The sequence below is a fragment of the Oncorhynchus masou genome, chromosome 15, assembly GCF_036934945.1.
Source record: "Oncorhynchus masou masou isolate Uvic2021 chromosome 15, UVic_Omas_1.1, whole genome shotgun sequence".
In the NCBI taxonomy this organism is placed as follows: Eukaryota; Metazoa; Chordata; class Actinopteri; order Salmoniformes; family Salmonidae; genus Oncorhynchus; species Oncorhynchus masou.
In genome coordinates this window covers 40,284,544-40,296,970 of record NC_088226.1, presented here as the reverse complement: position 1 = coordinate 40,296,970, position 12,427 = coordinate 40,284,544, and positions in this window count along the sequence as shown.

Genomic DNA, 12,427 nt, shown 5'->3' with positions numbered 1-12,427 from the left:
TGATGTCTTCACTTTTATTCTACAGTGTAGAAAATTGTAAAAATAAAGAAAAACCCTTGAATGAGTTGGTTTGTCCAAACTTTTGACTGGTACTGTATGTAAATTAGATATGTTTCTATTTCATTTTCAATACATTTAATTTTTTTCTTCTAAAAACATGTTTTCACTTTGTCATTATATGGTATTGTGTGTCAATGGGTGAGAATCATTATCAATTGAATCTATTTTGAATTCAGGCTGTAACACAACCTATTGTGGAATAAGTTGACGGGTATGACTACTTTCTGAAGGCACTGTAAGTGCAATGGGTTTAATGACCACATTGACATATATCGTATTGGCTAATATCTAAGGTGATTGAAATAGTAGGAAACAGAGAAAATTGGGATATATAACCACAACTTTCAAGACTGCCCAAAGGATCAATTTGGTGTGACTGTCATTGTGCAATGCTTTGCATCATCATCATCATCACTTAGCCTACCCATTGTCTTGAGTCTCCAAGTTTCATCACTGCAAGTTAAAAGGCCATAAAATGTATATTATGCACAAGGTCACATCATGTTATACTTAACTGTGGGAAAGGGGCAGAAATACCTGTCATGTTGATATGCTTTTCTGTTTGCTTACATGACTGGTTTCACATTTGTCCACTAGCGACCCTTCACTCAAGGCAGTTGGGGCAGAGCCCACCTGTTTTGAGCCCCACCTGTTTAGCTGTTTTGCACGTTATTTTGGCATTAAAATGTGTCACATATCAGTTTGCAAACAATGAAAAAGTTAATTTGAGTTAAAGAAGCCGCATACAAACATGGTTTCTTTTTTGCTTTCTTGAGTAAGGTAGCTCCAAAATGCAGGTGTTTCAGCCCAGCTCCATGCTTACTGTGGTGGTCGGGCAGCCAGCGGGAAATAATACGGAGGTTAGGGGTTGGTAATGTTTTCTAGTTGCGCCGTGATTGGCTCAGTGTTCTGTCACTCATGGCAACACTACATCACCGACAATTCTAGCCCCTTGGGTGCTGCCATAGAGATACATTAGAAGTAGCCATCCAAGAAGGCTCAAAGTCATTGGCCACAGACAATATGACGTCAAATCATGTTATATTCAGTTCTCTGCTGCCAATGACTGGAACGAACTGCAAAAATCACTGAAGCTGAAGACTCATATCTCCCTCACTATCTTTATGCACCAGCTGTCAGAGCAGCTCACAGATCACTGCACTGCAACATTGCCCATCCATCTACCTCATCCCCATACTATTATTCATTTTATTTATTTTGCTCCTTTGCATCTCAGTATCTCTACTTGCACACCCATCTTTTGCACATCTATCACTCCACTGTTTAATTGCTATATTGTAATTATTTCACTGCAGGCGTGCTGAGGAGCGTGACACCAGTCCGGTGTCATCTGCACCAGTTTCACGCATCTGGCCTCCAGTGAACCTCCCCAGTCCGATATTTCCTGTGTCTCCTCCACACACTCTCCCTGAAGTGTGTGTCACCGTTCCGGTACGTCCTGTGCCTGCTCCTCGCACTCTACCTCAAGTGCGCCTTCTCAGTCAGGTACGTCCAGGTCTCCAGTGCACATACACAGCCCAGTCCGTCCTGTGCTATCTCCCCGCACTCACAGTGCGGAGTGTGTCATTGTTCCGGTACAATTTGTGCCGGTACTATGCACCAGGTCTCCAGTGCGCCTCCACAGCCCAGTACATCCTGTGCTAGCTCCCCGCACTCACCGTGCGGAGTGTGTCATTGTTCCGGCACCATCTGTGCCAGCTCTACGCACCAGGTCTCCAGTGCGCTTCCACAGCCCAGTACGTCCTGTGCCTCCTCCTTGCACTCTCCCTGAAGTGTGTGTCCCCAGTCCAGTACGTCCTGTGCCTCCTCCTTGCACTCTCCCTGAAGTGTGTGTCCCCAGTCCAGTACGTCCTGTGCCTCCTCCTTGCACTCTCCCTGAAGTATGTGTCCCCAGTCCAGTACGTCCTGTGCCTCCTCCTTGCACTCTCCCTGAAGTGTGTGTCCCCAGTCCAGTACGTCCTGTGCCGGAGTCGTCTTCTGCGCCGGTGCTCGGTCCGGGTGTGGGGTTCAACCCAGCTCCATGGCCAGGGCCTCCTCTGCGCCAAGCCCAGTCCGGGCACGGCGTTCTACTCAGCTCCATGGCCGGACCTGTGGTCTGTGTGGGTACTTCGTCCCGCTCCGGAGCCGCCACCGACGCTAGATGCCCACCCGGACCCTCCCCTATAGAGTCAAGTTTTGCGACCGGAGTCCATACCTTTGGGGGGGGGGTGGGGGGGGGTACTGTCACGCTCTGACCATAGAGAGCCTTTTATTCTCTTTGTTGGTTAGGTCAGGGTGTGACCAGGGTGGGTTATCTAGGTTTGTTTATGTCTATGTTGGCCTGGTATGGTTCCCAATCAGAGGCAACTGTTTATCGTTGTCTCTGGTTGGGGATCATATATAGGCAGCCATTTCTCCACTGTTTTTATTGTGGGATCTTGTTTTGAGTTAGTGCATGTAGCACCTCTTATGTTACGTTTCGTTGTTTGTTTAGTTTTTTGTAAGTTTCACGAAATAAAGATGTGGAACTCGGAGCATGCTGCGCATTGATCCGTCTCTACACACAGCCGTGACAGTTAGGGTTAAGGTTAAGGTTATGATTGGGTGGGAGGGGGGGGGGGGGGGGGGCTTGGTAGAGTGCACACAGACAGGTGGTCTGGTCTTCTCTACTCTATCTAGGTGGCCTCAGATCTGAGTGACAACATGGATATCCTGGGAAGGGGACACCAGGGGACAGCTCTCACATACCACCACCAGCAGAAAAGGCCAGACTGGGTTCAGTCCCTGCTCCCAAGTCTTTTGATCTTATTTTTCTTCATCTTCTGTCTGACCTGAAATACGAGCCCTGGTTCTTGTTGGTGGGTCACATCATTTAGTTTTAATTAAACCCTGACCCTGTTTTGGTCCGCCCATGCACTGTTCTCCAGCAGAGTGTGTCTGTGCAATCTCAGGTTCCACAACCTGTTTCTACTGACTCTGCATCATGGCTGCTACAACGCTGACCTATAAAAAGTATTTACTTGAAAACAGAAGACACTTGCAGATGAAAAACATTTCACACTTTGCTTGATACCCAGTGTCATAACATGTCATGACATGGTAATAAACATGTCATGATATGTCATAAAAGCTGACATAACGTGTCATAGTATGGTGATAACACTGTCATGACACGTATAATTACACCTGTTTTGACATATATTGCGTTATTCTATAGCTGGTCATGACACCTACATAAGAGTGTCAAAACCAACATTTACTCAAATTACTTTTTTACCTTCCAATAAGTTTTCTTTCGTTTGAAAGTTTGTTTCTTAAATCCTTTGCTGTTGTAATGAATTCTTTGCAGTCATGTTTTTCTCATCATATTTTTAAATAACTTGTAGAAAATACACTTTATGGCATTGTCATGAAGAATAATGATCATCCTGTGTCATTTTGTTTTATACATATTTTTTATCCCCACCCTCCTCTTCGGAGGACACATATCTTATTTTGTTTTTACAGCTTTTCAGCTACATAAACTGTACATACAGTACCAGTCAAAAGTTTGGACACACCAACTCAGTTAAGAGTTTTTGTATATTTGTACTTTTTTTTAACATTGTAGAGTAATAGTGAAAACATCAAAAACATCAAAACCATGAAATAACACATATGGAATCATGTAGTAACCAAAAAAGTGTTAAACAAATCCAAATGTATGCTATATTTGAGATTCTTCAAAGTAGAGATTGATTCTTCCTTTGCCATTTACAGATAAAAGTTTGTTGTCAAGTCACATGAAAGTTCATGTGTTCGAGAAGGCATTTCTGCCAAAAAAACACACATTTAGATTAAAAACAAAAGTTTATATTCAAACATATCTCCTGTGAAGTAATGACCCGCGACATACGCCTAGTTTCCTGAAATGGATCACATTTGATATGCAAAGTACTTTTATATACAGCAATCACATAACAATAATACATTACCAAACATAAACTCTTTAATCCCACCCCTCAGCCACTCTCAGCCCATCCCAACTATTACCACTATTACCACCCTCATTTGGTTTCCATGTACCATATATTTTTCATTTGTGCTGTGATGTTTTACATACATTCATTATGAATCTTTCTATTCGCATCGTATCCACAGATTGTGAGCTAAAGATGAAAACCTCACCTACAAGTATTATTATATTATTGATTGATTGACTATGGCTTTCCAAATCGCCCAACACTGCTATTTGTAAGGTCCATTTTTTAAGTAAATGTTGTGACTTTTATTTTCAATTTCTGAACCTGTGACCAGAAACAACCTACATGGGGGCAATACCAAAATAAATGACCAAGTGATTCTGTCTCTTCACAGCAAAATCTGCAGAGCTGAGAACCTGTGTCATTTTACTTAGTTGGACTAAGGAAATACACTTTATGACACCGTCAAGATGATAATCATATAAGAAAAGATAAGATATGCATATTAAATACATGCCCTTATATCAGTCCTCAGTCAAAAAGAGGGTGTCTTGTCCTGCTCCTGAAATCTGCTCCTGCATTCATCCCAGTCGGCAGCAACAGAGCACTGGGGTAGGTGCATATCTGATATGAATGTGTGCACGATTACAATGATAATTGAATATGGTTAATATTTTGTTATTTTCTGAAAACATGCTCTTGACATGTAGGCTATGGTGCAATGGAATGTTTTACCATGTGTGGTAGGTTATGTGGGCTTTGAAACACTTATGTAGGTGTCAGAACCAGCCATAAAATAACTACCATGGTAGGTTTTGTGGGTTTTTAACACTTTTATGTAGATGTCATAACCAGCCATAAAATAACGCAATATATGTCCCAACAGGTCCTGACAGGGACCATATTATACACTGATCAAAACAATAAAGGGAACACTTAAACAACACAATGTAACTCCAAATCAATCACACTTCTGTGAAATCCAACTGTCCACTTAGGAAGCAACACTGATTGACAATAAATTTCACATGCTGTTGTGCAAATGGAATATACAACAGGTGGAAGTTATAGGCAATTAGCAAGACACCCCCAATAAAGGAGTGGTTCTGCAGGTGGTGACCACAGACCACTTCTCAGTTCCTATGCTTCCTGGCTGATGTTTTGGTCACTTTTGAATGCTGGCGGTGCTTTCACTCTAGTGGTAGCATGAGACGGAGTCTACAACCCGCACAAGTGGCTCAGGTAGTGCAGCTCATCCAGGATGGCACATCAATGCGAGCTGTGGCAAGAAGTTTTGCTGTGTCTGTCAGCGTAGTGTCCAGAGCATGGAGCCGCTACCAGGAGACAGGCCAGTACATCAGGAGACATGGAGGAGGCCGTAGGAGGGCAACAACCCAGCAGCAAGACCGCTACCTCCGCCTTTGTGCAAGGAGGAGCAGGAACACTGCCAGAGCCCTGCAAAATGACCTCCAGCAGGCCACAAATGTGCATGTCTCTGCTCAAACGGTCAGAAACATGAGGGTGGTATGAGGGCCCGACGTCCATAGGTGGGGGTTGTGCTTACAGCCCAACACTGTGCAGGACGTTTGGCATTTGCCAGAGAACACCAAGATTGGCAAATTCGCCACTGGCGCCCTGTGCTCTTCACAGATGAAAGCCGGTTCACACTGAGCACATGTGACAGACGTGACAGAGTCTGGAGACGCCGCGGAGAATGTTCTGCTGCCTGCAACATCATCCAGCATGACCGGTTTGGCGGTGGGTCAGTCATGGTGTGGGGTGGCATTTCTTTGGGGGGCCGCACAGCCCTCCATGTAGCCTGACAGAGGAATCCTGACTGCCATTAGGTACCGAGATGAGATCCTCAGACCCCTTGTGAGACCATATGCTGGTGCGGTTGGTCCTGGATTCCTCCTAATGCAAGACAATGCTTGACCTCATGTGGCTGGAGTGTGTCAGCAGTTCCTGCAAGAGGAAGGCATTGATACTATGGACTGGCCCACCCGTTCCCCAGACCTGAATCCAATTGAGCACATCTGGGACATCATGTCTCGCTCCATCCACCAATGCCACGTTGCACCACAGACTTTCCAGGAGTTGGCGGATGCTTTAGTCCAGGTCTGGGAGGAGATCCCTCAGGAGACCATCCGCCACCTCATCAGGAGCATGCCCAGGCTTTGTAGGGAGGTCATGCAGGCACGTGGAGGCCACACACACTACTGAGCCTCATTTTGACTAGTTTTAAGGACATTACATCAAAGTTGGATCAGCCTGTAGTGTGGTTTTCCACTTTAATTTTGAGTGTGACTCCAAATCCAGACCTCCATGGGTTGATAAATTTGATTTCCATTGATAATTTTTGTGTGATTTTGTTGTCAGCACATTCAACTATGTAAAGAAAAAAGTATTTAATAAGAATATTTCATTCATTCAGATCTAGGATGTGTTATTTTAGTGTTCCCTTTATTTTTTTGAGCAGTGTATATAACAGGTTATGACAAATTATGTTAGCTGTTATGACATGGTTATGACTGTGTCATAGTGTGTTATGACACTGGGTGTCAAGTAAAGTGTTACCAATGTTGCTCCTTTCTTCTCTCTTTTTCTCCTTTTTTTAGTCCTCCTCTCTATGACGTATCGTTTCACAGCTGGAGTTTTTCATGTCATCTTGGGTCATCTTGTCTCCAGCTCAGCCTAAGAGGATTTGGGCTACTTCTCACTCCCCAGGTATAATGTTAATTGAATAAGTGAAACAGCATCACCAAGCCAGCACTCACTCAGCCGTGTTCCAGAGAAGAGATGTGATGTTAGCAAACCTCAGGGGGATTTTAAGAGACCCATAAGCATAGACACACCAACACATACAAGTGGTGCGTCAGCTAGGTTTGGCCTCAGGCCCAATTGTTTCTGAGCTAATAGCCAGCGGGCCAGAACACAATTAGCAAATAATATTAGCACAATTAATAGTTCTACACTACAAATTGAACAACATTTTTAACACATCTGATTAGTACCACTGGTCATCAAAGTGAGCCAGTCTCCCAGCCTACCCAGCCATCTGCCCAGGTCAGCGATGCCCTACTGTCCCTTCCAAAGAAGTATAACTGTACTTCATCGAAATGCTAAGGCTTCCTACTCCAGTGCTCCCTCTATTTCACCCATCAGACGGGAGCCCCCACCATCGAGAGGTCCAAGGTTCCCACTGTCATTTCCCTGCTAACCGGGCGGGCGTTGGAGTGGGCTACGGCTGTCTGGGAGAGGGGAGAGGAGGAGGTGGGTTCCTATAAGAGGTTCATGGCTCTGTTCAGAGCGGTCTTCAACCATCCTCCAGAGGCCAGAGAGGGAGGTGAGCGACTTCTCCAACTCCAGCAGGGTGCCCAAACTGCTGCAAAGTATGCCCTCACCTTTTCAACTGTGGCAGCCTCCAGTGGATGGAATGAGCCTGCGATCCGCACTCTCTTCCAGAGAGAAATGCATGATGAGGTCCAGACAGTGTTGGCGTGTCGGGATGACAACCTATCCACTCATCGTGATGGCCATCCGTCTGGATAACCTTCTTCGGGAGCCACAGTGCCACCTCGCCACTCGCCTCCCTCCTTTGGCTGTAGTGAAACCGTGGAGTTAGGAGCCACATACCTCTCCCAGGCAGAGCGGTGTCGCCGGAGACTGCTGGGGCTATGTCCCTATTCCGGCCAGGAGGGGCACCAGCTTAACCTGTTGAAACTCTGGGGGCGCTATATCATTTTTGGATAAAAAGACGTGCCCGTTTTAAGCGCAATATTTTGTCACAAAAAGATGCTCGACTATGCATATAATTGGTAGCTTTGGAAAGAAAACACTCTGACGTGTCCAGAACTGCAAAGATATTCTCTGTGCGTGCCCTAGAACGTGAGCTACAGGCAAAACCAAGATGAGACGGCATCCAGGAAATGAGCAGGATTTTTGAGGCTCCGTTTTCCATTGTCTCCTTATATGGCTGTGAATGCGAGAGGAGTGAGTCTGCCCTTTCTGTCGTTTCCCCAAGGTGTCTGCAGCATTGTGACGTATTTGTAGGCATATCATTGGAAGATTGACCATAAGAGACCACATTTACCAGGTGTCCGCCCGGTGTCCTGCGCCGAAATTGGTGCGCAAAACTCAGCTGCAAGTATTTTTCCATGGAATTCAGAGAAGAAAGCAGGCTTCCACGAACGATATATCAATGAAGAGATATGTGAAAAAACACCTTGAGGATTGATTCCAAACAACGTTTGCCATGTTTCGGTCGATATTATGGAGTTAATTCGGACAAAGTTTGACGTTGTAGGTGACTGAATTTTCGTTTCGTTCCGGTAGCCAAATGTGATGTACAAAACGGAGCGATTTCTCCTACACAAAGACGCTTTCAGGAAAAACTGCACATTTGCTATGTAACTGAGAGTCTCCTCATTGAAAACATCCGAAGCTCTTCAAAGGTAAATGATTTTATTTATTTGGTTATCTGGTTTTTGTGAAAATGTTGCGTGCTAAATGCTACTCAAAATGCTAAGCTAGCTTAGCATACTCTTACACAAATTAGTGAATTACTATGGTTCAAAAGCATAGTTTGAAAATCTGAGATGACAGTGTTGTTAAGAAAAGGCTAAGCTTGAGAGTAGGCGCATTATTTTCATTTTATTTGCGATTTTCAGAAATCGTTAACGTTGCGTTGTGCTAATGAGCCTGAGGCTTTAGTCACGATCCCGGATCCGGGATGGGGAGTTTCAGGAGGTTTTAAGTGGTGTCCAGTGCGTCCCAACCCAGAGTCCACAAGGGCAGAGGGCCCGCATGAGTATTCATCATTGTGTTCCGCCAAACCCTTTCTAATTCCCATTTCACTGGCTGGCTGTCCCTCAGGTGTTGTCTCTACAGCTCTAGTGGAGGCCGGTGCCACGAGAATTTCATCAACCAGGCCCTCGCCTCCTCCCTGAACATAACTTTTTACCTCTCCTTTCCTTTTCCGGTGCAAGCCCTGGATAAGCGACCATTGAGATCTGGCACAATCACGCACATCACAGCACCACTCACCCTCACTGTGGAACCCATGCACCAGGAAAGCCTTCCATTCCTCATCAACACTGCACCCGTACACAAAATCATCCTCGGACTCCCTTGGCTCCAACGTCATAACCCTACCATCTCCTGGTCGAGAATAAAAATCACCTCCTGGGGTCCATGATGCCGGAAGACCTGCTTTCCCATACCTTGTGGTTCCATGCCGGTTGAGAGTCCTGTAAGTACCCTCCAGCCCATCCATCATTCCTCCGGTACTGTTGGCCCTGCGTTTTTTAGACGTAGATGTGGACATCCACCAGGTTCTGGAGAGGGAAACTGCTCCTGCTACCTGCCCTCCAGAATGCATCGATGTTCGAACAGGGTTAAGAGATCTGCTGGGAACCTGGGCACACACATCCCTCACCAATCGACACCCTGGTATCACCCGCACTATCCAATCCCTCTCCAATAAGTACTGGTGGCCCACCTTGGTGCAGGACATCACCCGCTATGTCAACTCCTGCTCCACATGTGCCCAAATCTCCCTGGCATGCTCCAGCTGGGAAACTACTTCCCCTTCCCATGCCTCAGTGGCCTTGGTCCCATTTGTCTATAGACTTTGTTACCGGTTTCCCCCAGTCTGATGGTTTCACCACTGTTATGGTTGTTGTGGACAGATTCTCTAAATCCTGCCATTTTATCCCTCTCTCTGGTCTCCATACATCTCTCCAGGTCACTGATGCCCTGTTCCAGCAGGTCTTCCGGCAATATGGCCAACCGGAGGACATCGTCACCGACTGTGGCCTCAGTCCAATGTGGAGGTGGAGAGGACCAACCAGGAGCTGGGGAGGTTCCTAAGGAATCACTGCCAGGACCGACAGGGGAGTGGGCCCAGTTCCTTCCCTGGACAGAGTGCGCCCAGAACTCACTTCATTACTTCTCCACCGGGCTGACACCAACCAGTGCATCTTGGGATATCAACCGACCCTGGCTCCATGGACTCTGAGCCAGACCGAGGCCCCTGCAGTGGACAAGTGGTTCCAGTAGCCATCAGAAGGATCAGGCAGGCTGCCACCACAGTGAGGCTCCCGTGTTCCATCCTGGTGATCGCGTCTGGATCTCCACCAGGAACCTCCCACCCCGCCTGCCCTCTGCCAGAAGCTGAGTCCCCGGTTTGTGGGGCCCTTCAAAGTCTTCCGGAGTGTCAAAGATGTAATTTACTGTATACAACTCCCGACCAACTACCCGATCTCACCCTCTTTTCATGTTTCCCTCCTCAGGCCGGTGTTTCCTGGTCCCCTGGCTGATGCTGTCCCCCGCGACACCCCTCCGCCTCCCCTGGATATTGATGGGATCCCTGGCTACGCTGTCAAGTCTCTACTGAACCCCTGACGTCATGGGGGTCAGCTTCAGTTCCTGGTGGACTGGGAGGGGTACAGCCCAGATTTGGACTTGTCATTTGTAAGGTTACTGCACTTCAGCACAACGAAGAAACGACAGGCAGAAGGACCAGGCCTTAGCATTGTCACAAAGGTGATGGAAGATTTCATCAAGCAGCTGAGGGACAACTTCTCCACCAGATTTGAAGACGACAGCATGCCCAAGGATATCATTGTCTTTGTCCGTGATCCTCTCACCGTCCGCCCAGGTGGAGAATTCTCCTCCCTTGCTAAGAAAACGATACCCTTCCTCGATAAGGCCGCAATTCAAACTGAGCTGATTGAATTCCAGACATTGAGCCAAATCAGTGATACGCTCAGGAGTGCTGAGTTCTTGTGTGCGTTTTGGGTAGCATGCTCAGAGGAATACAGCACCATAAAGAAACTTGCATTTTATGTGCTAACAATGTTTGGATCGACTTGTGATACTTACGATACTGCAAGTCCTCCTTTTCCTCTATGAACGCAATCAAGACTCATGAGAGTAACTGGCTTTCACATAACTCAATTGAGGACTGCCTGGGCATTAAAATCACATCCTTCTCACCCGACGTCCACAAGATCGTATTTCCCTCCACAAGAAGGGAAATGCAACTTTTCCCATTAAGTAAGTAAGTAAAGTGCTTATCCAGAGATATTTAGGTGTCATACTGACAGTATTCTCTGTTTATTCTGTCATTACAGATGCAAGCTATTCCGAGACTACCGATACAGACATTCAGACACAGACATCACCATGTCGGTTGTTACATTTTTGACCAGTTGCAAGTTGTAGGCCTAATTTAAAAAATCCCACTTCTATTAAAAAAATCAAATATTAAATTAGACCATTTTTTTTTCTTGTGAAAGATACTGCTAAGACACATAAGTTAAGTTATTTTACATAGGCCTAGGCTCGTAAAAAATATTCTCCAATTAAGCCCACTTTTTGTTTGTAAAGTCAAATTAAAATGAAGATTATTGTTAAAATGAGTTACTCATCTGGTGTAGTTTTTCTCCATCTGTTGCTGTGCGCCACTTGCAAAAGAAGTTAGCTATATTTGCATCACCAGCTGCTGTTCACCTCCTATTGATTGCGCTGTGTTTGCAGCTTTACGTTTCAGCACCACATAATGGTCCACTGCCTGCTTTATTAGTTGACTGTCTCCTGCATTCTTTCTCCTCTTGAGTTTAGATCAATTGTAACTTTTGCATTATTTAGGCAGGCTAACGTCCTTCTTGGGACATTGCATTTGGGACTTTTTGCATCTTGGGTCCGAGATGTTTTAATAATGACATTTTTTTTATGCACAAAATATTGATAATTTATTTGGTGGGTTATTGGGGGGGCAAATAATATTGCTGGCAGGCCAGATTTGGCCCTTGGGCTGCCAGTTGGGGAACCCTGACATACACAGTTCACATCTACAGTAAGGACAGAAGACAGAGAAACAGGTGGTCTGGTCACTACAAGTTCTCTTTTCCAATTATAATGTTTTATGTATGTCAGACACTGACAGGATAGATTATAGGACGTGATGTGCTCTGGAACAAGTTGTAATGTAATGTGGACCAGGTTTCTTCAGCAATCCTCTTTTACAACGCTGATCAACTGCTTGTTTTCTCAGGTCGCCCGGTGCTTTAGAGATATCGTCACGTTTAGTATGCTATCCAGAAATAGACCGAATGGTTCACTGTGTTCCTAGCTCAGTGGAGTGGAATCACTACATCTAGTAGTTCCTTACTAGTTCCTCTGGGCCACAGGTGAGTTAGAAAAGCGAAAGAGAGAGGTGCTGACTACAGAACCAGAAGCCTATCCACTGAGACTTGTCTTACTCTTCTCATTCTCTCTCCCTCAATACAGTAATGTGAGTAATAGGCATGTATTTGTATATGCTTGTTTTGTTCTGTACTCTACCCCACAGTGTTTTACAAGGGCATTCTGTTAAAGTAGAATCAGTGCAGAAACCATTC